Source organism: Caretta caretta, chromosome 10 (genome assembly GCF_965140235.1).
Source record: "Caretta caretta isolate rCarCar2 chromosome 10, rCarCar1.hap1, whole genome shotgun sequence".
Lineage (NCBI taxonomy): Eukaryota > Metazoa > Chordata > Testudines > Cheloniidae > Caretta > Caretta caretta.
Genome location: NC_134215.1, coordinates 50,438,114 through 50,458,453, shown reverse-complemented (window position 1 = coordinate 50,458,453; position 20,340 = coordinate 50,438,114). Strand labels below are relative to the sequence as shown.

Here is a 20,340-nt window from a genome sequence, read left to right as displayed (position 1 = left end):
CTCTGACTGAGTTTTGAATGTTATAATTCTTGACATCTGATTTGTGTCCATTGATACTTTTGCATAGAGACTGTCCCGTTTGGCCAATGTACATGGCAGAGGGGCATTGCTGGCACATGATGGCATATATCACATTGGTAGATGTGCAAGTGAACAAGCCTCTGATAGTGTGGCTGATGTGATTAGGTCCTGTGATGGTGTCCCTTAAATAGATGTGTGGACAGAGCTGGCAACGGGCTTTGTTGCAAGACTAGGTTCCTGGGTTAGTGGTTCTACTGTGTGGTGTGTGGTTGCTGGTGAAAATTTGCTTCAGGTTGTGAGGCTGTCTGTAAGTGAGGACTGGCCTGTCTCCCAAGATCTGTGAGAGTGAGGGATCGTCCTTCAGGATAGGTAGATCTTTGTAGATCTTTGATGATGCGCTGGAGAGGTTTTAGCTGGGGGCTGAAGGCAATGGCTAGTGGCATTCTGTTACTTTCTTTGTTGGGCCTGTCCTGTAGTAAGTGGCTTCTGGGTACTCTTCTGGCTCTGTCAATCTGTTTCTTCACTTCAGCAGGTGGGTATTGTAGTTGTAAGAACGCTTGATAGAGATCTTGCAGGTGTTTGTCTCTGTCTGAGGGGTTGGAGCAAATGCTGTTGTATCTTAGAGCTTGGCCATAGACAATGGATCATGTGGTGTGGTCTGGATGAAAGCTGGAGGCATATAGGTAGGAATAGCAGTTAGTAGGTTTCCGGTATAGGGTGGTGTTGATATGACCATCGCTTATTAGCACTGTAGTGTCCAGGAAGTGGATCTCTTGTGTGGACTAGTCCAGACTGAGGTTGATGGTGGGATGGAAATTGTTGAAATCATGGTGGAATTCCTCAAGGGCTTCTTTTCCAGGGGTCCAGATGTTGAAGATGTCATCAACGTAGCGCAGGTAGAGTAGGGGCATTAGGGGACGAGAGCTGAGGAAGTGTTGTTCTAAGTCAGCCATAAAAATATTGGCATACTGTGGGGCCATGCGGGTACCCATAGCTGTGTCGCTGACTTGAAGGTATACATTGTCCCCAAATGTGAAATAGTTGTGGGTGAGGACAAAGTCACAATGTTCAGCCACCAGGTTTACCATAACATTATCGGGGATACTGTTCCTGATGGCTTGTAGTCCATCTTTGTGTGGAATGTTGGTGTAGAGGGCTTCTGCATCCATAGTGGCCAGGATGGTGTTTTCTGGAAGATCACCAATGGACTGTAGTTTCCTCAGGAAGTCAGTGGTGTCTTGAAGATAGCTAGAGTGCTGGTAGCATAGAGCCTGAGGAGAGAGTCTACATAGCCAGACAATCCTGCTGTCAGGGTGCCAATGCCTGAGATGATGGGGCATCCAGGATTTCCAGGTTTATGGATGTTGGGTAGCAGATAGAATACCCCTGGTCAGGGTTCTAGGGGTGAGTCTGTGCAAATTTGTTCTTGTGCTTTTTCAGAGAGTTTCTTGAGCAGATGGTGTAGTTTCTTTTGGTAATCCTCAGTGGGGTCAGAGGGTAATGGCCTGTAGAATGTGGTGTTGGAGAGCTGCCTAACAGCCTCTTGTTCATATTCCGACCTATTCATGATGACAACAGCACCTCCTTTGTCAGCCTTTTTGATTATGATGTCAGAGTTGTTTCTGAGGCTGTGGATGGCATTGTGTTCTGCACGGCTGAGGTTATGGGGCAAGTGATGCTGCTTTTCTACAATTTCAGGCCGTGCACATCGGCGGAAGCACTCTATGTCTAAGTCCAGTCTGTTGTTTTGACCTTCAGGAGGAGTCCACCCAGAATCCTTCTTTTTGTAGTGTTGGTAGGAAGGTCTCTGTGGGTTAGTGTGCTGTTCAGAGGTGTGTTGGAAATATTCCTTGAGTCGGAGACATCGAAAGTAGGATTCTAGGTCACCACAGAACTGTATCATGTTCGTGGGGGTGGAGGGCAGAAGGAGAGGCCCTGAGATACGACAGATTCTTCTGCTGGGCTCAGAATATAGCTGGATAGATTAACAATATTGTTGGGTGGGTTAAGGGAACCACTGTTGTGGCCCCTTGTGGCATGTATTAGTTTAGATAGTTTAGTGTCCTTTTTCCTTTGTAGAGAAGCAAACTGTGTGCTGTAAATGGCTTGTCTAGTTTTTGTAAAGTCCAGCCACGAGGAATTTTGTATGGAAGGTTGTTTTTTATGAGAGTATCTAGTTTTGAGAGCTCATTCTTAATCTTTCCCTGTTTACTCTATAGGATGTTAATCAGAATGTTAATAGATGTGCGCTGGGGTTCTGGAGGTAAGACATGTCAGCATAGCACCCACTATACAAATAATAGGTGGACTGTGGATTTCTATATTAGTATATATGGCAGTGCACTGCCCTCAATACAACAGGCATACTCTTGATTCCCTATAGAGGGTGTATATAAGTAGTAAGGTGTATGGGCATTACCCTTTTTGTAATTGCCCCGGGTGCAGGTCGTGTCTTAGATGCCTTTCTCTGCTCATTATTTCTATTAAGTGCATCATTAGTTTATTTATAAATATAAGTAGAGGAGGGAAAATGGACTCCAAAATATTTGTACTTAATGTAAAAGAAGATACTGAACAGTAAATATTTGTACTGAAGATGTGGTCATTAGTTTAGAAGTTATTCTGAATCTGGTCACTTCTTTTGTTTAAACAAAAAAGATATAAGCTCTGGCTGGTATGGAGTTGTATGAAGTATGTGGAGGGTTGCCTAGAGTTTGATCCAGTTCTTAGATGCTGTTGAGTTTTCCAATTCCATGATTTGTCAATAGCTGTGAAACCAGAAAAATTGTTTTCCATCATTGCTTAGTTGTACCTTGCTAGTCCTGGTCTACATTGCTGGTTCTTTCACGAGGATACAAGTAATGAGCTACACGTTAGCAGGTGTATGATTAAGAATTACATGCTTGATCCTAGAAAGCAGCCTTGGGAACCACCTTATACCATATTCATTCCCTGATGTAAGTATAAAGAATCCCAGAGGTCTGGGGGCATTAATGCCATCTTCCCTTACCCGCCCCCCATCCATCTTTTGTGTGATTTCTTCAGGATAATGCTTCTTGAATCATGCCTTCATTCTAAATGCTGTAAATCCATAAAATTATGTTGTGACTTTTGTCAACAAGGTTCTGACCTACATTAGCATGGTATTACGTCACAGCAAGAAGACCAGCAATAGTTTTTGAAGGCCAAATCCATAAGGACTCTTTTTTTTAATCAAGAAAATGTTTAGTTTTCCCTCTGTAATCTGCTGCATAGTTATGTAGCACAGAATTAGCAGTCTTTTTTTTTTTTCATTACACACATGTATAGGGATGAAATCAGTAAACGTTGGAGATCCATGTTCAAACATAAGATGTCATAGGATGTCACATTAACTTCATTTAGTGAGGTTCCTAAGTTAACATAAATCACTATTTCAGTTTATTTTCCTATTGTCCTGGGGCTGGTAAATTTGGTCTGATGTAAATTTCTGTATTCTGTACATGCATATTTCACAACAGACAATCACTTGGCTGAACAACAGACTGAGTGCACACCCCTTGAGCCAAGTTTGCTTGTAGGTACAAAAGGTTTTATAGATACTAGGTATAACTCAAGTGTGGATAATATATAATATAAATGTAACCACACGCACACATAAACACATCTTCTATATTGAATCCAGTGTGTGTAATATATTGTGAGGTGCATTGCCATATATTGCTGGCTATCTTTGCTGAAAAAGTTAGCACAGCAGGACTGAGCTAAGCATTCTGTGGTAGTTTTAATCTGAAGATTCTTTTGCTTGTATCCATTTAAGTGAAAACCAGTGTTGTTTTATTATTTTATTTGTTGTGACCATTAGTTGATATTTACAAATAAGGCAAGATTTTGTTTCTGTTTTTTTGCTCAATATATTGTAAAAATTGTATTATATGTAAAGGGTTGAACTGAGATAATACTGGTACTGAATGGTTCTGCTAGTTCTTGTGCAGATACTGTAAATTCCTGCAGATCAGGCATGTCAGAATACTTGTAAAAAGTTCATTAATGTAGTATGAGCATGTTAGAGATATTCCACACAAATTAGACAACAGCTGTACGGTATTGACATATAGAGTCTTCTGTTGTGAGATGAGATGTTGGCATTAAATAATTGTTACCTTGAGCTTGTGAACTGTTGCGAGACAGTGTACTTTGTGCAGAAAAGGAAAGGAATGCTTCTCCCTCTCTTACGAAAGGTTCAGAACAGGAAACTAGTGCATGCTGCTTTGGACACACTGTGTCCTGGGCAGCACTACAGTGGGCTGATGGTCAGAAAAGTGACTGCAGGTCCAATTCAGTGAGTAAAGTGCCTGCGTGCCTGAGGCAGTACATATGCTCACTGACTCCTGCATGTTTCTGAACAAATTGTAGTAACTTCATGTTCATTTTTCTCACTGAGTTGCAGAATTGACTATGCAGCCCCTGTATACAGTGTGGTATGTTTCTCTGACAAAGGATGAGAAGGTCTGGGTCAGACAAGAAAGTATATGGCTAGCCTGATGGGCGACTACTCCAAATTCTACACAAAAGGAATGTGTATCAAGAGTGAGCAGTTATTTCAGTCTTAGAACTAAAATATAACAGGCTGTATGCAGACATAACTCCTGCCAATTCATGGGGCAGTGGAGGGGGTGTTAGTAAGGGCATGACAAAGGTCTGCTAAGCAGGGATCTACCCTGATCTAGCATGCATCGGGCCATGCTTGCAGTGTGTGTGTGCAATGAATAACCTAGAACTCAGTTGAAATGTCTGTGACTGGGTGAGGTAATATCTTTTATTGGACCAACTTCTGTTGGTGAGAAGAGACAAGCTTTCAAGCTTACACAGAGCTCTTCTTCAGATCTGGGAAATGTACTCAGAGGGTCACAGTTAAATACAAGGTGGAACAGATTGTTTAGCGTAAGTAGTTAACACATATTTCAAGGGACCATTCGAGGTGAAGTGGCCCATTAACACCTCTCCAGTCATAGGGGCAAAAAATAAAACTGGGGGACAAGAAGGGGCGGTTAAGAGGGTTATAGATTGTTGTAATAAATCATAAATCCAGCTGTGACACTGAGTACATTTTCCCGCTGAAGAAGCTTGAAAGCTTGTCTTTCTCACCAACAGAAGTTGGTCCAGTAAAGACATTACTTCACCCACCTTGTCTCTCTAATACCCTGGGACCAGTACGGCTACAACACTACATGTGATTAGTGACAGATATTCTGGATGCAACAGAGTGGGTAGAGTTAACTGTTCCCATAGGCACCATGCCTGTCCCAGTGTATGAGTGTGTGGGTGTTGATATAGCTGTTTTAGAGGGGCACAACTAGAAAGCTATGGGGATTTATGCAGTTCAGTACCCACCACAACCATTCTCGTTGTTGTGCCACATGGCTATTTCTGCTGCGATGGCTAATGGCAATTTTCCTGCAACCCTGATTGGCTGGGTGCTGGATGCTCGTTTCCTCTTGGATTGTCTCTGTGCTAATGTATGGTGAAGGTAGCTCTGAGTCTCCCTTTGTATGGACAGCTTTTAGCAAAGGGGGATGAAAGTAACAAATTTCTGGGATTGTTAAGGGGATTTGTGTTTTAGTATATCCAAAGCACAAGTGGGAGAAGTTAGACTGCCCTCCCTGCAGAAGTCCAGCCTCTTTACCAGAAGGCAAAAGTCTACATGTTCCAGCATCTGTATGTGTTTAAATTTCCTGCCGTACCTGAATGCAGAACAAGCAGTTACTCTAATTGTGCTACATAGTGTAAACACTGTACAGGAGAATAACTCTTACCTCTTTAAAGGGGTAGTGAATGGGGCTCAATGTAAGGATGCCATCTTACTCAACCAATCTGCTCCCTGGATGACTCGGTTACTTTACAGACAGAAAGTTTCATCCTTGTTAATGCTGCAGAGCTAATATAGCCATGGGAAAGTGAGCTGGAGTCTATTCTGCTGCATGTGTTATCATCAAAAGTGTCAACTAAGTTCTATTTGCAGAATCTTGATTGCTAGTTGTTATATAAGAGGAAGAAAATATTAGATTTATTTATTTATTTTGAATCCCAGATTGAGTGCCTGCTCCCATGGAAACCAAAGGCAAAACTCCCATTAGCTTCAATGGGTGCAGGAGCAGGCCCCGAGTCTGCTGTGGAGCAATACAGAAAGTTTGTTCTTTTGACTTGTAAAATTCCTATGACTATCGCCAAGCCAGAATAAATACAAAATGTTACCAATACTTTTAGAGTTGCTTATCAGTTTAACTCCACTTTAACGTATTCTGTGACATTCCAGATTTATGCTTTTAAATATAAAATAAAAATTCTTGCTTGTTGTTATTGTGGGGCTAAACTTGCCCTGTGCCACCCTTTGCATAGGCCCTTGCCCCTGCGGGAATCAATGAATAAGGTGGTTACAGGGTGCAGGAGGCCCTGAAGTTGCACAAGAGGTAATAGGCGGAGTCCTTCACTGTCTCTGTCCCTGAAGACCCAGTTACTCAAGCTATATGCTGTGCTTGGAGTTGGCTTGCTGAGAATGATATAATAGAGTTTAATACTTAATTTAGTTTTAGGGTCCAAATCAGCCCTCAGTTACACCCATGTAATCGCACCAAAATCATTGGTGGTGCATGAATTTAAGCAGAGGCAGAATGGGTTATGTAAACTTGAGAAGCATATGGAGGTGATTCAATTTCTAAATAATTATTAATTGAACATCTGCTTATTCCTTGGTTTATTCAAAAATGTAATGTTTCCACTGTACAAATTTCTCCCTCTGTCCCACTTCCATTTTATCTTTTCCCTCATCCTGTGCTATTATGATCATTTAGATTGTGAGCTTTTCAGGGCCGGTACCATGTTTTTCCTTGCTTTATAAAGTACCATGTACATCTATGTCACTATATACAAATATAATTACATTAAAAAACTATGTTAAAGGAACTTTAGGTTGTGAAGTCAAGCACTCAAAAATTAGGAAATGCCAGATTAAGATTGTCTGTGCAAATGTAATTCACCCCCTTGTGTGTACATCCTTTACACTGAATGAGGCAGGGGGTCCTGTGGAAAAAATGGTAATCGAAATTAAATACTGTATCATAGTGCACCTGAATAAGGCAGATTTAAAGATGCACGGGCAACCTTTAATCTGGAATTTCCTAACTTTCAAGAACATGACTTTTCAGTCAAAATAACAGTCTTGTAACGTATAAAAACCTCAGAAATTCTAAACAACTAACAGAAAAGAGAAAACATTCTTCTATGTGCAACTCTACAATTCCCCAATGAAATATTAACAGCAGGATTTTAACCTTAAACCTGCAGCACTAACCTCTGCTACTTGAGCTACAGAAGGAGAAGGCAGTTGTCTAAGAGTTGAGGGTTAGGCTATGGGAGCCAAGTGCTGGCTCTGAAGGTTGTAAGGAGGATCCTCCCAACCCACCTTTCTCACTCTCTCCTCTCCTGGAATTGTGGGAGCTCCTGCCCTATGTGCTGTACCCAGATAGGGGGTGGACCACTAGGAACATATTTTTGATCCAGGGGAGTGGTGTTGGGGAGAGCCTGGCCTGGCTCTCTCCCCTCAACCCTCCTCCTCTAATGCCCTAGAAGCTCCTAGGCTTTCCTGCTGCAGTGTGTGCTGATGCTGATGCTTTGTCAGTGTCATGAACCTGACTTTAGAATGTTCATATCACTTGTTATTTTGGCAGGCTGCCAGATTTTTCCTGAGCCATGCAAGCAAGGGATGAGAGATGACCATTTTTAACAATATATATCTTAGCTAAATCTGCATGAAATGTCACAGGACAAAGAAAGGACACTTTTATAGCTAAAGGGCTATTTCCCTGTTGAATTTCAACGGCCTTTTGTAAACAAGGGGGTGGGGGTGACCAGATGTCCCAATTTTATAAGGACAGTCCTGATTTTTGGGTCTTTTTCTTGTATAGGCTGCTATTACCCCCCACCCCTGTCCCGATTTTTCACACTTGCTGTCTGGTCACCCTAAATGGGCGTGTCAGAGCTTCTCAAGAAAAAAAAAGTTGCAGGAAACTTTTATAATGGAAAGTGCTAGGAAACTTAAATGCAGGGGTCACTGTCAGCTTCCCCATATAATTAAAAATGAGAATTCCCAAACATAAAGGGTAAAATCCTGACCCTATTGAAGTCAGTGGGAGTTTTGCTATTGGCTTCAATGGGTATGTCTATGCTGCAATTAAACGCCCTGCAGCTGGCCTGTGCCAGCTGATTTGTGCTCTGAGGGCTCTCCCCTCATGGTGTCCCAGAGTCTGAATGTCTACTCTGCAATTTTATAGCCCTACTGCCTAAGCCCCGTAGCCTGAGTCAGGTGACATGGACCAGCCACAGGTGTTTAACTGCAGTGTAGACATACCCATTGAAGCTGATGGCAAAATTCCCACTGACATCATTGGGGTCAGGATTTCACCTAATGTGTTCATTTGTCCAAGTCCATCGTATAATTTCTGGTGGGAAATCCACCATCTGAACTATCAGCCCTCCTAGCCGAAGGTATACCTCTCTACTGATTTACATTTTCCATATGAAGCCTTAGACCTTCTTATTGCAAAAACTGAATTCTAAAAAGTTTTTTAGTTAGCTCATGAGCTCTTAGCTGTAATAATTTACATTAGCAAACTGCCAAGGTATGATCACTGGGCATGTGATGTGCATCAGTCAGTAAACAACCCATGACTTTTCTCAGTATTTAATAAGCTAGTGGAATTTACAGGCCCCTTCCAATAAATTATCACATTCTTGTTTGGAAAGATAAAATTAGTAGGTTTGGAAAACAGCTTTTTTTAAGTAGAAATGGGAGACAGCCCAAGGTACTCATGTTCACTTACACAGTTGATCCATAAATAAAAGAACCTTTAAAATATGCACTTGTAACTATTATTCATCAGATTTTTCTCTCTATCCTTTCTGCCCACTCACATTCTAAGTAATTTGATTGTTCACTGATTATTTTTAAATAAGTAGGATTTTTGAGCAGGGAAACAGATAGTAAACTACATAAATAGAAATGTTTATCTTTTAAAGGTGTTAGTCATAAAAAAAAAACTCAAAAGGGCAAATACTCCTTGGAGTCATTATAATATGTGACCATATCGTATCTTCCAGTTGGGACAACGGGGCTTAGAAAGCTCCAAGGTTCGCTTAAGAGTATCTGACACAAGTTCCCCTTGGCAAGAAGAGATTCAGAGGAGACTGCGGAGTTCACATGATCTCTAAGGGCTCTGTGATCCATGGGAAAAGGAAGTTCCAAAGCCTCAAGAGGGCTGAGAGCTGTCCCTCTGTAGTGCTGTCTTTCTCCACACGCTTCCCCCCTCCTCAAGAGCCATGATGCTATTGATTCTTTAACCCATGCTTGTGTGATACCCACCCTTTCTCAAAAGGGTTTTTCAGGAAGTTAATCATGCTAGGTGTAACATTAAGTTAATTTTACAAGACATCAACCTGCCTAGCAAGGATTATGCTGTGAAGAGAGCTGTGGTTCTCTAGCGCCACCTTGGCATTGCCCTCCCTACCCTGAGCTCCATGTCCCAAGTTACAGCAAGCAGGGGCAGAGGAGTTTATATAGGCTCCTGGTATGGGGGGCAGCATGCTGCAGATGCATCATCCTCCCTGCTCTGTCATCCCCCACTTTTCTTTCTTTTCCACCCAGTTTAATTTATCTTTGTTCACTTCCCTGCCTTGCAGTGGAGGGGAGCATATGGCACTGCAGTGTCCATCTGGTTGCTATATATATGCACTTATCATGCACTCCTCATGCAGGAACCCGTCGTACATTTCTTATTCAGGAAAAACTTGCATTGACTTCAGTTGCTCTTCAAGTGTTTATTCTTTCCCGTGAATGGGAGTTGTTCACAAAGGGTTAACAAAACAGATCCCTATTTGTGGATCCTCAAACTCCTATGTTAGTAACATCTGTATTATGGTAATGTTCAAAGGCAATAAGGATTGGGGGCCCCATTGTGGTGTGTGCTGTACAAACATAGATAAGAGGCAATCTTTGCCATTTTGGGTTAAAGTCTAAAATATTTTTTGTTGGAACAATGTGTATGGTGATAGGTATCTTACCTTAGATATGCAGATAATACTGTGCATCTAATTAGTAAGTCAGTCTTTATATTTTTGCTCCATAGCACAAACCCACTTCTCAAATTTTTGCTTAAGTGCAAAACCAAACATCCTAAATACTTTCTATTTTTATTGTTTTATCTGATAATTTTAAACAAACAGCTTTTTAAAATGCTTCTTTTTTACATGTGGGGTTTTAGTCTAGAGCTGTGAGATATATATATACACATATATACATATATCTATCTATCTATATATATTTATATATATCTCACAGCTCTAGACTAAAACCCCACATATAAAATATATATATATAACCCCACATTATATAAAGAGACATTAAAATAATCATATTTGTTACTATGTGTTAATGACCAGGTCCTACAAAATCAAGTAGCATTGCCTCCTGTGGGTCAACATATGAGTGTAAGGGTCTGTCTTTGTAGACTCCTTTGCCATAATAGGGCTTCAAGTTATTAAAAACTGAAATAATGTTAACAGTATAACTTTCTATTATGTATTTCGTTGGTTCAGAGAGATACCAAAATAAGTATATTTTTAAAAAATCACAATTTTGCATGGATTCGTCTAACCTACAAGTAACACTTAAGATTAATACAGCTAAAAGGTCAAAGAAATTATATCTACCTTTTCAGTTTGTTTACTTTGAGTGTTTTACAGCTAGCCCTGTGTGTACTGCCTATTTCCCCCTGTCATTAGTTTGGATCTTTCACACAGCAGCATGGGGGAGAAAAAAAATTAAAATAAGAAAATGTAATTGTAAAACAACAAAGTTGGTAGGGGGAATAAGAAGCATGTATATTACCTGAAACTACCTTGGTCTTTGGAGCAGGGACTATCTTGTTATATGTGAGTTCAATGCCAATGACAGTGGGGCCCTGATCTCCTATTAGAATGTGTAGGTCATACACCAGGGGTGGGCAAACTTGTTAGCCTGAGAGCCACATCTGGGTATGGAAATTGTATGGCAGGCCATGAACGCTCACAAAATTGGGGATTGGAGTGAGGGAGTGGGTGAGGGCTCTGGCTGGGGGGTGTGGGCTCTGAGGTGGGGGCAGAAATTAGGAATTCAGGGTGCGGGGGGGGGACGACTCCAGGCTGGGGCAGAGGTTTGGGGTGCCAGGGGAGTTGGGATTCCGGCTGGGGGTACAGACTCTGGGGTGGGGCTGGGGATGTGAGGTTGGGGGTACAAGAGGGTGCTCCAGGCTCAAACCAAGGGGTTCTTTAAAGGTGATGTAGCGGCTATTGTCCTCTGGTGGCATTGTGCTCTTACTGGCGGTGGTACTTCTCCATATTTCTCCTAACCTGTGTCTATATGCTGCCACAATTAATTTATTCTTACATGTTCTATTTTTAGTGGTTTACTATACAGTATGATATGTGAATTAAAACAAAATAAATTCAGAAATAGGAAACTTTAGAAAATAGGAATTGCTGTACCAGACCAGTCCAATTCCACGATCCATCTGATTAATAACCTCTCTGACCGTGGCCACAACCAGATGTTTTAGAATAAGTTACAGGAAATGCTACAGTGGACAATTATGGAATAAACTTCCCAAAAGGGAAGTTTTTTCCAAGCTGTCTCTGGTAGTGGTTGGTTTGTGTCCTGAAGTAGAAGAATTTATATCCCTTATAAAAAAATTATCCTCTGTAATCCATATATAACTAGTACTTTTTTGAATTTTATTAAACTCTCAGCTTCTAATTTAATTTTACAATCAGACAAATTAGAAAACAAACAAACAACAAAACCAAGAATTTTGAGACAGTAAATTTCACATACCAGTGAATGGCAAAAGTGGGACCCAATTCTGCAGCAAAACTTAATTTGACTTCAGAATCATGACTGGCTTTATAATGTGCACTGGAATTTATAAAGCAACAATGTAGGTAATAATGTAGATTTTCTAAAAGCATCAAGCACTATAAGTCCTGCATGACTACATTCTCTTCGAGGCGGAATTCCTCTGTAGAACTATTTTTCAATATTTTCATTATTCAAACAAGTCTGAAGGTGTATCTGCTTTATCAGTAGCACTGTGCCATAAAGGTTTATGAATTTGACTGTACGTATGAATGTTTGCCATTAGTTCTAAAATTAATTGAGTTTACATATAGTATAACAGAATATTTCTATCTACAGTAGAGAAACTTCTTGGTCTGCAGCATAAATGAAAATACATCCATATAGCTATTTACTCAGGCAAAATACAATAGGATTAAAATGCTAAATTTAATTTTTGTCTTTAGGTGCTGTTTTAGAAAACTAGCCTCTAACCAAGAATAAAAATTGTTGTCAGAATAATATGCGAACAGGTAATTTCTTGTAAGTTTATTTTTACTCAGATGTTTATTTATAGTTCACTATAGTTGCACGGATTACAACAGGTGGTGTTAGATTGTTGTGGCTTCTTCTGAGAGCCAACTGTACTCCCGGGGCAGTGGACCAGTGTTTTCAACTTTTGTAAGGAGGGATTGCATTGGCCAATCTTAATACCTCTCAGAAGTTCTGGAGTGAGCTGGCATATGGCCCAGGACTTTTTATAAAAGGAGGCAGGACAAAGCAGATCCTTTCTAATCTACCACCTGACAGTTTTGAGTTCTTTTTCTTTTTTATTCACATGATTGCAACTTTAGGGCAATGTTTGTTGGGTAAAGGGTAGTTAGTTTAGCCCAGGGGTGGGCAAACTTTTTGTCCCGAGGACCACATCTGGATATGGAAATTGTATGGTGGGCCATGAATGCTCATGAAATTGGGAGTTGGGGTGGGGGGGTGAGGGCTGGGGCTGGGGATAAGGGATTGGGGATGCAGAAGGGTGCTCCCAGCTGGGACCGAAGGGTTTGGAGGGAAGGAGAGGGATCAGGGCTGGGTCAGGGGGTTGGGATGCACAAGGTGGTCAGGGGTGCAGGCTCCAGGCGACACTTACCTCAAGCAGCTCACAGTAGCAGCAGCATGTCTCCCCTCCAGCTCCTATGCAGAGGTGCAGCCAAGCGGCTCAGCATGCTGCCTTGTCCACAGTCGCCACCCCTGCAGCTCCCATTGGCCGTGGTTCCAATGGGAGCTTTGGGAGTGGCGCTTGAGGTGGGGGCAGCGTGCGGAGCCCCGTGGCTGCCCATACTCATAGGAGCTTGAGGAGGGACGTGCCGCTGCTTCCGTGAGCCGCGTGGAGCCACAGCATGCGTGGAGCAGGGCAAGCCCCCGCCTGGAGCACCGGAGCGGGGCAAGCCCCAGACCCCACTCCCTGGTGGAAGCTCAAGGGCCAGATTAAAACATCCGAAGGGGCAGATGCAGCCCCCGAGCCATAGTTTGCCCACCCCTGCCGTACACAGTACTTATTGTCACTTTTTTAAAAATTGGGTTGACTTCGTTTTGACTGAGTCCTTTAAGCTTCACTTTGAACATCGAAACCAGTCTGGTTGCCACTTTTTGATTCTCATGTCATTAGCACAACATTATTTAGATTTCCTGTAAGATTGCAGGGGAATGATTCACTTTAAAACATAAAACAATACCACTTTTTTTTCCCCCACTTAATTTTGGAAGCATTGGATAAAGTTAACTAGACAGAGGAAGAAGATTCAGGTATTGTTCAAGTGACAAATTTAGAAATAAAAGGCAATGGTTGATAGTGAATGAATTAGTTCGTATCTGATGGCTCTTTGACGGCTTAAATGAATTGGGATGTTTTCCAAGTGAGCAGGTATCCACATCCTGCTCCAAAAAACACCGCCTAAGTTGGCATGCTTATTAGAGAGACAAGGTGGGTGAGGTTATATCTTTTATTGGACCGACTTCTGTTTATTGAGAGAAATAAGCTTTCACCAACAGAAGTTGGTCCAGTGAAAGATAGTACTTCACCCACCTTGTCTCTCTAATATCCTGGGATGGACATGGCTACTACAACACTGCGTACAACAATGGCTTCCTTATTGACAGCCTCAGTGGAGAGAGTGTGGATTTAATGGGCCATATGCAGAATGAGCTTTCATCTTGCGCTTGAAGTTGGTACGTCCAGATCAGGGTTGAAGCACTGACCCATACTGGCCTGGAAGCTTGCACTTGCGCTATTGACTGTTTTGTAGATAAATAGAAGATTTCACTCTCAGCATCCGTCTATGCCTTTCACAGGCTCTAAAATTCACATTGAAGTATATTTATCTTTTAGATTGTAAGCTGTCTGGAGCAGGATCTGTCTCTTCTGTTTGTACAGTGCCTAATGCACTGATCCTTATTGGGGAAATATCATAATTTAAGTGATTATTAATAATAATGTTTAAAAGAAACAAAGGGCCAGGAACAAAAATACAGCTCTTGTTAATTAAGAATTAGGTACTGCAGAGAAACATCTGATTTAGTGGTATTTTGTTCCTCTGGAAGGACTCTGGACATCTGATCTTGGTGCTATACAGTAGTTTCATTGAAACAGTTTATCAAAGCTGTTTCAATGAAATAGAATGTTTTGCTATTGCTTTCATTGCATGCACAGAGCATATTGCGTGAACAGCATTTGGCAGGAGCAAACATAGTGTATCTGAAACCTTTAATTATATATTGTAGGCAGCTCTGTCTGGGTCAGAAGATACCACATTATCAAATGACATGCTGTAGTCATTCAGAACTCATGCAACAGCTTGATCATTCATTGAATGATTGGTCTCTATCAAGCAGGAAACAGCAACATTTTCATTAGAGCCTAGGTGTGAAATGGCTGAATCTCTTGTTACCTGATTGATATAAGAAATGAAGGGAGCTGTGTTCAGTGAAATATTTACAGCAGTGAAGACAGTGGGTATTATGCACTGTGTCACACTTCCACTTGCTGTATGGTACTAGCAGTTCAAAAAGTTTCCAAGATATTTCAGAAAAAGGAATACTTGTGGCACCTTAGAGACTAACCAATTTATTTGAGCATAAGCTTTCGTGAGCTACAGCTCACTTCATCGGATCATAAGCTTTCGTAAGCTACAGCTCACTTCATCGGATAGAATGCATCCGATGAAGTGAGCTGTAGCTCACGAAAGCTTATGCTCAAATAAATTGGTTAGTCTCTAAGGTGCCACAAGTACTCCTTTTCTTTTTGCGAATACAGACTAACACGGCTGCTACTCTGAAACAAGATATTTCAGTTTCATTGAATTTCGTTTTGTGAGTGTATGCAGCAACACTTAATATTATATAAGCTCTGTTTAAACACAAAGAGAAATGAAGAAAAATGGTAATGTTTGGGGATATTTACACTATTCCGTTTTCCAAACTAAAGGTAGAATAAGCTTATGATTAAGGCACAGGAGTGGGAGTTAAGAAATCTAAGGCTATTCTACACTATGCATCTTACAATGACATAGCTGCAACGGCACAAAATAAAATCACCCCCAATGAGGGGCGGTAGCTTCGTTGTCAGGAGAGCGTCTCCCGCTGACGAAGCGCTGTCCACATCGGCACTTTTTGTGGTTAAAACTTTTGTTGTTCAGAGGGGTGTTTTCTTCACACCCCTGAGCGACAAAAGTTTTAACAATGAAACTGCATTGTAGACGAAGCCTAAGTTATATTTATGGCCTTGCCACATACTTCCTGAGTGACCACAGGCATTTCGCTCAACCTCTCTGTATCTCAGTTTCCCCATCTGTACAAGGGAGATAGCATCTGTGTCACACAGGGATGTGAGGCTTACTTCATTTGTTTGTAAAGTGCATTGAGATTCTAAGATGGAAGCTGCTATTGAATGGTAAATTATTAACTGTAGTAGAGTCTCATTAGTGGCTGATAGTTTTTCCCAGTCTGACAAAAATATAGCAGTTCTGGGTTTGGCTTGCAGCTATTCCAGATATATGGGTTCCTGCTCTGGACTTGTCCATCTGGCAGAGTCAGAATTTGCAGGGGGTGGGAAATCATTTTTCTTCTTTTAATGCCGTCTCTCTTCTCCAGATTTCACTCTACCTAAAAGTCCGGCAGCTAATTTTCTCTTTCCTAGCACTTATGCCTTAAAGAAGAAACAATAGAGTGGTGGAACTGAGAATATTTGAAGAATGAAAAAAATTCTGGCCTCGCACATTAAATTGGTCTGTAACTAGCTACAGTGATACCAATTAATAATAATAATTAATAATAATAATTAATAACGTGTTTTTCCATATCCCTGGTTTCTCAGACCACCAAAGAACTCTCTGCCTTGCAGTAGAGGAGTTACGTTTTCAGTGCAAACTATATACCCATTTGGGCTGGGATCAGCACTTTTACATTTCCCCTAGGAGAAGTGATGATTGTAGCATTTATCATACATAAAGGAATCTACCATAAATAGCTGCCAAAAAGTAGATCAGCAAAGAGAACAAATTCAGCAGTATCCAGGATCTCAGAAACCTTTTCAGCTAGTAGAGCTGATGGTGAATTAAGGAAATCACTCCCTCAGTGCTCTCCAAAAGCTCCCATTTTGGAGCAATAACAGATATGAGTGGGTGTATGTGGAAAGGTGCCAATACAAATTCCTGACAACAGAATTCCATCTAAAAGAGACCATTCTAGTATGTCAGAGCATGAGGGTGTTGAGCATCCTGACTAGACCTAGTCCTGTGGGTGAACATTCATGCTCACTTGAAAAATTGAGAGTCCACAGACAAAATACTGTGACCTGGATTAAAAAATATTATTGCCAGGAGAATAGTGGACTTGTCCCAGTGGTGATCTGTTGGTGCAGGAAGAATATCTTTCTGAAGGAGGTACTCCAGTCCCTGGTCACCCTAATTATGGATGTGACTCTCCTAGGCTATAGGGAAGAAACAAGACAAAACAATACAGTACAGTTGATCCAAAAGAAAAGTAAAAAAAAAAAATTAATTATATTAATGTGGTAAATATGAGGGTATTTCATCTGTCTTTTCTGGAATTGGAAAGAATGTAAAGGAAATCATGTACTGGTCTAATCAGACAGCCCTTTGCCTTTAGCAGAGAGAAATGAGGTGCAGAAGACCAAGGTCCAAAATCTCTTCTTTGCTTTCTCTAGCAGAGGGGAGGAAAAAATGGAGTAGACCCAGATGTCAGAATGATTGATCTCCCAAGGGAAAACTCTGAGAGTCCAAACTCCAGGTTTTCACTGTCATGTGCAGAAATCACCAACAAAAGCCTGATCACCTCTGCTGACCTTGGCAGAAATAAAGCTGCTCTCCTCCAGACACTTTGTGCATTCCAAGCAATGGGAATGTCAGGACAGATGGGCTTTATTTCAGGTAAATATTGTGTATTTAGAGGGGTTGGATTGACTTTGTGGGAGTTGGGCTTGGTAACCTTGCTTTGCCTTGAATAGAGGAAGGGGAAAGAAGGGATTAGCCATCACAGAAAATAAGCTGATTCATAATGATGATCAGGTTCAGTATATGACCCTTATACACTATTTTTTCTTCCCCTCTATCTTGGGCAACAAGACTTGACTGATGGCTTAACTTTAAATTACTGTTTCATCATACCCTTGCTAAGAGATCCTTCCCATTCATTACTGAAGGAACCACCCATCTGCTCACAGGGATCATTATGAAATAAGCAAGGGAGGAAATGTATGGCAAGGGCTAATCAAATTTATGATATGAAGCCACCTGCTGACCTAGTCTCCTGTCATGGCATTTAGGTTGGTGGTATTTGAACTGCCAATCATCCCATAATATAATCTCAAAATAAAAGGAGGGTCTGGAAGTTAGTAGTGGCCTTGTATTAGAGTTGATCTGTGGCATATTCAAGGAGACTGGTGACATTTTTATCCCTCTTTTTAGATTTTGTCTCTGTGGTTTTTGTTTTTGGTGTGTATGTGTGTGTATATACACTTAAACCAGTTCTAGGATTTATGCACTGGCCCATGTTGCCTTTTTGATAATTATTGTTTTCAGTTGTATTTTGGTTAATGCTCAGAGGCCCTTTATTAGAAATAAGCACCTAATAACTAAAAATCTAGTAATAGATAGTAATGCTGTGCAACTGGTTGTCTAGTAAATTGTAGCACACATTTTCTTCACAGACCTTTTACTTTATTTGAATGCTAGAAGCTGGGATTGGATGACAGGGGACAGATCACTTGTTAATTGTCCTGTCGTGTTCAGTCCCTCAGAAGCATCAGGTACTGGCCACTGACAGAAGGCAGGATACTGGGCTAGATGGACCATTGGTCTGACCCAGTATGGTCATTCTTATGTTCCATTTGGATTACTTAGTGTAAATCTCAGCACTAACATTATAAAATGTACACATCTGAGATGGCTACACTATTACAGCTAGTATGGGAAAAGGGATATTTGTTTTATTTTAAATGATTGTGTGCAGTATAGATGGAATTTTCACATAGAAGTATTTGAGAAAGCCCATACTAGAAGATCTGAGTCTAGATCCTGCAGTATTCAAGCCTGCAAAACGTCCATCAAAGTCAGCCCTGGCAGGGGTACTCAAACTCATTTACAGTGTAAGTTCTTATTTTAAAAACATTGTCTTGTGGACCACTTCTCTACCATTCATGATTGTATGACATCTATGTGGTAACTACAGCAAATGCTTATGTGGAGAAGTAACATTAAAAGTGTGTCTGTGTGTGTGAGAGAGAGTGAGTGTTAGTCAGTCAGTCAGTCGCTGCAGGGGAAATCAGAGAAGCCAGCATTCTGTGACCAACCAGCTCTCAGAGGCCTATCAGCAGTCCCCAGTTTGAGACCCCAGTTTGAGAACTTCTGGACAACAGAATCCACCTCTTGAACTTTCATTGGTTAGTTCTCTGATCTGTCAGCCACTGAGTGTATCTTTGGATACTTGAGTAATCCTACCATGTGCTGAAGGATGCAGAATCTGTAGTCTTAGTCACTATTTTTCAGTATCTGGAAAAAGTTAGTTCTTGAGCTCCAAAGTTAAATAAACAGATAATTTGACTTGTTCAGCTATGTTTTTACTTTAAAAGTCTTACAAACCATCTAGTGATGATAGTGCTCTGGGAAGGGCACGACAGCGGCTTAAAGCTTTAGCCTTATGGCCAAATTCTGCTCTTACATGCTCTGATGTAAGTTCAATAACTCCACTGTCTCCTGGTATGAGAGAGAGCAGAGTTTGTCCCCTTGTCAGGAATATATTTTAGAATGCCACATTTTCTTACCCTAAGAGGGAAAGCCTTTGACAATCAATATGACTGATTGTGTTTTGGACCATTTCTTTTCCTTTAGCAAAGCAACAATCAAGTTAAAACAGACAGGAAAAACAGATCTGTGTAGCTTCTCACATTTGTATGGCCCATACAGTATCCTCCTTTCTGCAGAATGAAGGGAGGCACTTGTAGTAACTTGCTACAAAATGAGTCAGGCAACAGCTTATGTGGGTGAGAACAGCCTGAGTGGCATGCTTCCAGTGTGACATACATCATAATCACATATAGCACAGGAGTTCCTCAGGGCTCTTGAAATGAGGCATGTCAAGGCTCAAGGTGGTTTGAGCTGGCCTCAGCACCACAGAGTCATGCTCCATATCCTATCCACAAACCAGCATGTGAAGTAGTAGCAAAATAATTGTATGTGAATGCTGCTAGAGTTTGAACTAACTGTTCTGTAGCCTCAGAATCCCTTCAGAGGTTGAAAGCATTTGGCTGTTCAGAGAGGACCAGTTGTGTCGACTTTTCCTGATGGGCCTTGGCTAGGGTTGCCAAGCATCTGGTTTTTGACTGGAACACCCAGTCAAAAAGAGACACTGGCGGCTCTGGTCAGCACCACTGACCGACCATTAAAAGTCCAGTCAGCAGCACAGTGGGGCTAAGGCAGGCTCCCTGCCTGCCCTGGCTCTGCATAGCTCCCCGGTAGCAGCCGCCATGTCTGACCCCTAGGCGCGGGGCAATCAGTGAAGCTTTGCCTGCTGCCCCTGCGCCAGCTCCTCAGCTCCCATTGGCCAGGAAGCGCAGCTAATGAGAGCTGCGGGGGCGGTGCCTGCACATGCAGGCAGCACACACCCGTGCAGAGCTGCCTGACCGCACCTCCATCTAGCTGCTTCTGGGAGCAGCATGGAGCTAAGGCAGGCAGGGAGCCTGCCTTAGCCCCGCTGTGCCATCAACAAGGAGCTGCCTGAGGTAAGTGCCACACGGCCAGAGCCCAAACCCCCTCCCGCACCCCAACCCCCTGCCGCAGGTCAGAACCCCCTCCCGCACCCTAACTCCCTTCCAGACCCCAGACCTCCACCTGCACCCCAACCCCCTA

The 20,340-nt window shown here is 41.8% G+C and overlaps 1 protein-coding gene across 5 annotated transcripts in view; it reads left to right on the top strand.

Moving 5' to 3' along the window:
* The window catches only part of TMEM266 (transmembrane protein 266), a 193,240-nt gene that overhangs the window by 71,088 nt on the left and 101,812 nt on the right, over nucleotides 1–20,340 (top strand). Inside the window, exon 1 of one of the 5 annotated variants that reach the window (XM_075132989.1) lies at nucleotides 17,204–17,364. The exons of the other annotated variants lie outside the window; for them this stretch is intronic. The gene's annotated coding sequence lies outside the window, so the exon portion shown is untranslated. Of the gene's footprint in view, nucleotides 1–17,203; nucleotides 17,365–20,340 lie in introns of those variants that run through there. 5 annotated transcript variants of the gene reach the window in all.